Source organism: Callospermophilus lateralis, chromosome 15, assembly GCF_048772815.1.
Source record: "Callospermophilus lateralis isolate mCalLat2 chromosome 15, mCalLat2.hap1, whole genome shotgun sequence".
In the NCBI taxonomy this organism is placed as follows: Eukaryota; Metazoa; Chordata; class Mammalia; order Rodentia; family Sciuridae; genus Callospermophilus; species Callospermophilus lateralis.
In genome coordinates, this window is record NC_135319.1 from 53,833,628 (window position 1) to 53,839,590 (window position 5,963).

Here is a 5,963-nt window from a genome sequence, read left to right on the forward strand (position 1 = left end):
GCCCTTGATCCTTTACTCAAGGAAAATATACATATTAATAAAGAGTTAAAACAGAGAGCAAGATCATTGTAGATTTGGGGGGTTCATGATTTTACTAAATAATTCTATAATAAATATAGTTTGAGAAGTCTTACCTCTGGTCATTTTTTTCTCTTATTGCATTATATCAAGAATTTGCATCTGAAATGTCTCCCAAAGTCTCAAGTGTTGAAGTCTTGGTTCAAAGCTGGTAGTGCTATTGGGAGCTGGTGGAAACTTCGGAGGTAGGGCTGAGTTAGAAGTGGTAGGTCATAGGGACATGATTTTGAAGGGTGTATCTCCCCACAGCCCCATTTCTTCCTCTCTCATTCATTCTCTCTCTCTCTCTCTCTCTCTCTCTCTCTCTCTCTCTCTCTCTCTCTCTTTGTCTCTCTCTCTTTCTCTCTTTCCTGGGCTGCCTTGTGGTGAGCAGTTCTGCTCCCCACAATGATGTTATGCCTTACTTATGGCTCAAAATGACAGAGCTAGTAACCATGGATTAAAACCTCTGAAGCCATGAATGAAAATACAGCTTTCTACCTTTAAACTGATTTTCTCATGTTTTTTGTTACAGTGATTGGGAAGCTGACTAATGCCCATAGAGTGAAGGCAAAGTGAGAATTTTTAGTTATCACCACTCTTCTGTCTGTTAAATCCAGAATTGGGCCTAGCCTTAGTAGTGATTTCCACTAAGATTGCATCTTTCTTCTATATTCAGGACATTTTTATGAGCATCTTAAAGGGAATTAGTAAAAAAGTTTTCCATATATTTTCCTGCAGACTCTTAGCCAGATATCCAAGACAGTGCAGAGAATTCCATCTCTGGTATCTTTGCTTTGCAGCAAGTTTTATTCTCTCTAATCCAGCACTAGTTTCTCCCCAGTGAAACACTCCCCATCACCCTACACACAGAGATACACAATGCAGAGGAATTACTTTCCTGGCCTAGATCCCTTAATATTTCTTTTGTTGTTATTGTTGCCCTCCTTTTGTTTGTTTTTCCCACCATGTTCTATTTGCCCTGTTTGATTTTGTAACTTCTGAATTCCAGAAAATACATAGAAGCATCTTTACTGTATGATGGAAAAGGATGACTTGAGTGTGTTTTATAAAAGAAAATTGTGTCTCTCTGACTGGTAAAAGGTGACCAGAGAAATTAATGAGGAATAAAGGCAGGTAGCTCCATAAACGAATGTACTTGAATTCTTAACAGTTTTTCATATAAGTTACCACATAAGGAACCTAACAGAAAGTATAACTAGCTTCAGGATAAGAGGCAGTTGGATAGAATGAAAAACTAGAGAAGTAATAGGTTCAGGAGACAAAGCTTCTCTGAGGCATAGAGGAGGGTGTTCAGAGTTCTAGAAAGTTAATATCTGAAGTGTCAATAACTTATCTCAAATGAAAAAGAAAAAGAGAAAGACCAAAATCCCTTCACTTGATTAGCCCATGCCACAAGTCATTGTCCAAAAGAGTGGAAGAACTCAAACATTTATGATGGAGCCTTAAACCAAAATAATTCAACTTTAATTGTCATTTGTGCTATATATTTCATATAGTAGGCTAATATAATTCAGGTATTCAGTAAAGTTTAATAACAAATAGTTTAGTTCTAATTGATGCTTGGTAGTTAGTATAAGACTGATTTAAACATAAGTTCTAAATGCAGAATAGACACATTGGCAAATCAGCAGCTTCCAAGGATCAAAGAAAAAAAAATCAAGCAAAACTACAAAATGACAACACATGAGGATGCTGAGATATGTTTGAGCAACAAAGGTAAAGATGCTAGGTTTCCAACTCCAAGTGTCAGATTTGGAATTAATTTAATATATATCTTGCCAGCTAAAATTGAGAGCATGTTATATAACGATTCCTAGATGGATAGGGACAGATTCATCTGCACTGCATGTGATCATGCTTGGAAGTTATGAAAGTTATGATCAACATAAAAGAAGTCCTGAGGTTAACTACATGTTCCTTGCTTTCAGAACTCCAATAAAGGATTTAAGATATTTGCTTGGGGATGAGCTCATAGTGGAGGTAACCTCTTTAATCATTTGTGACTTATAATTTGTCCTGATAATTGAGATCTTAATGCCTGGCTAAATTTTATCTTTCCTCCTGTTAAAATTCCCTTCAACATTTCAAACAAATACTTAGTAACATATACAATGTTAAAAATAAGTGGGAAAACACATCAAATAGACTGTAAGTTTAAAATTATTTCTGGCCCAAGCAGCTAGGATTATGTCATCTATTTTGCCTTGAAAATATATAAATTAAAGAATATGATGAAACCTCAGGCCAAATTCAGAAATCTAAGAGTGCTCCTGTCAGATTCTGGAAGGAATTTCCACTAAATGTAGACAATTGGATATAAATTAAAGAAGAAATGCTTTCAATTCATGATGGATTAAGATGTGTGACTGATAAAGAACTAATTTAACAGTTACAAGACAAATATCCTTTTAATTATATCTCTGACTGGTAAAAGGTGACCAGAGAAGTTAATGAGGAATAAAGGCAGGTAGCTCCATAAACGAATGTACTTGAATTCTTAACAGTTTTTTAAAATTCTTCTATTTCATAATGATCTGAAATATATTTTAAAAGCATTTAATATCATTGAAGAGCACACAGTGAAAGTGATTTCCCTCCTAAAGTCCATGTACGTTTTTCCAGGAGACAAACACAAATTGTTCATTTTGAATGTGTGTGAATGTGTGTGTGTGTGTGTGTGTGTGTGTGTGTGTGTGTGTGTTAGAGAAGAGGCTGGAGGGGGAGATATTGAAAGGGAGGGAGAGAGTAAAGGAGAATTCAAGACAATATTTGTATTATCCATTTTTAGACTGAAATATTATCCATTCTTAGACTGAAATATTTTCCAAATTCCATACCTTTTAAAAATAAATGTAAAAATATATTAACATCATCAATGTGGGAGAAATAGATTCACTTCATTCCATTCAATACCTGTGTCTTGTCCATGACATGAACATACTTCTTTCTTACTATTTTGTTCCCAATCTTTCAGCTATTCACCACTAACTATGATGTTAACTTGCCACTTTGTTGTGTTGTACACATTTCTTCTATGCCTACTTTATTGAGAGTTTTTTATCACAGATACTAAATTTTGTCAAAATCTCTTTCTGCATCTATTGGGATCACCATGTGGTAATTCTTTATTTTGTTAATATGGCTTATCACATTTATTCATTAATATATGGTGTACCATTCTTTCATCCAATGGATAAATTCTATGTAATAGTGACTAATGATCTTTTAATATACTGCTGAAATAGGTTTGCTACTATTTAGTTAAACACTTTTGTGTCTGTGCTTATCTTTTTTGTAATATCCTTATCTGGATTTTTATCAAAGTAGCATTGACTTTGTAAAATTGGTTTAGAAGTATTTCCTCCTCTTTGACTTTTTGGAAAAAAAAATTGAGAAAAATCAATAACAGCTCTTCTGCAAATATTTGGTAGAGTTGAGCAGTGAAGCCCTCAAGTCCTGGACTTTTGTTGAAAGGAGACTTTTATTGCTGATTCAATCTCTGGCTCATGACTCTTATGTTCATATTTTCTATTTTATCATGATTCAAATTGGTGATCTTTTACATTTCTGTAATAACAGTTGTAATGTTTCCTCTTTCATTTCTGATATTTGAATCTCCTTTTTTTCTTGTTAATCTAGGTAAAGACTTGTCATTTGTATTTATATTTACAAAAAAAAAACACATAATCTTTAGTTTCATTGAACGTTTCTGTATATTTTTATCTTTATTTTAGCATTTCCACTCTGATCTTTGCTATTTCCTTCTTTCTGCTGTTTTGGCTTACTTTCTTCATCTTTTTCTAGTTTCTCAAGGTAAAAGATTAGATTGTATATTTGATAACTTTTTTCCTTTTTATCCTTGTTCTCTTCCTCCCTCTGCTCCTCCTCCTTCTGTGTTAGATTTCCATCTCTGTGATGATGTATCTTAGATAAATCACTTAAAAAGAGAAAGACCTCATTTTGGCTAGTGGTCTCAGAGATTTTAGTCCATTATCACTTGGTTTCATTGCTTCTCGGCTCATGGAGAGGCAGAGCACTAAGGTCGGAAGCACATAATGGAGCAAAGTGGCTTACCTCATGGTGGTCAGGAAGCAAAGAGATGCTCTCTTACATTACAAAGTACCTCCTCCTAAACTCACTAAGCTGTAAATCAATAAGTGGATTAATCCATTCACAATTTCTGAACAGTCATGAGTCTATCACCTCCCTGAGGACCAACCTCTGAACATTGTTGCATTGGAGGACAACCTTCAACAAATGAGCTTTTGGGGAACACATGAAATCTTCACCATAACATTCTTCCCCTGACTCCAAAGGCTCATGGCCATCTTGCAAGACAAGTTGCATTTAGTCTACTTCTATGATTCTCCAATGTTTCAGCAGTTCCAGCCTTGCTCAAAAAATTTAAGTCCAAAGTCTCCTTTGAGAATCAAGCAGGATCTTAGCTGTGAGTTATTATACAAGTCAAAATGCAAGTTACATACATATTTCTAAGACACAGTGGCACAAGGTAAACATTTCTATTCCAAAAAGAAGAAATAGGAGAATAGATATGAAGGATTACATTCAAACAAGATCAAAACCTAGCAGGGCAAGCATTAAATTCAATAGTCCCATGTCTGGCATCTGGGAAACTTAATGGAATGATGTGAACTCCAAGTATCTTGAGCAGCCTTTCTTCTGTGATCTTGCTAGTAGAAGCCCACATGACCTCTTTCTAATACTGGCTTTGCTTGCTGCCTACAACTTCTCTCAGAAGGCACTGTGTGTTCCTGGAATCTCCAGCTTCCTGGTGTCTTGATTGTGGCTTTGGCTTTATTCACACAGCTTCCTGCATCACCCATTCAGCGGCTGCAATCATGGACTCTGACCCTCTCACAAACTTCCTGACCTTCTAGGCTCTCCTTTGAAATCTCATTGGAAGCTTCAATGACCCCATAACTCTTATATTCTTCATATAATCCCATACTATTTAAATTATGCCAAGATGTGCACAAAGCATGGTCAGTATCCAGAACCCTTTGGACCAAAGCTGCAGTGCCTGAATGGCTGAATGTGGGGAAATAAATCCCCAGAAAACAAGTCTCTAGGCAGCCTTATGCCAATTCCCAGTATATTTCTCATTTTTATATGATACTTCATTAACACAATCTATACTGTCCACGTTCCTATCAGTATTCTGGTCTTTTGAATACTCACCAGAATAACCCATCATGCTCTGTTTATAAAACTCCAGAACTTCTATAACCTGCATCTCCAAACTTTCTTATTTAGCAAGTGCAGACCACTTCCAGAGGCTTGTGATCCACATCATTAGATACAATCACAGTAACAAACCTAATCTCAGTACCAAATTTTTTACTCTATTTAGTTTTCCACTGCTATGACAAAATACAAATTAAAAGGTAGGAATATTTACTTTGGCTCAGAGTTTTAGAAGTTTCAGTCTGTGATCACCTGACTCTAGTTTTTATGGGCCTATGATGAAACAAAACATCATGATAGAGAGTGTATGGTGGAAGGGCTAGGGATATAGCTCAGTTGATAGAGTGATTGCCTAGCATACATTAAGGCCCTGGGTTCAATCCCAAGCAACACACACACACACACACACACACACACACACACTCACACAAAGGGAGTGCATGATGGAGCAAAGCTGCTCACCTTATAGCAGTTAGGTATCAACAAGAGAGCTCATTTGCATGAGAAATTAATCCATTTAAGAGGTCAGAACTTTCATGATCCAAACTCCTGAGACCACCTCTGAACACTGCTACACTGGGGACAAAGCCTCCAACATATAAACTTTTGGAGAATATTTAAGATTTGAACTCTAATAACAGCTTTTCCTTCTTCTCCGTAATGTAGTAAGATTCACA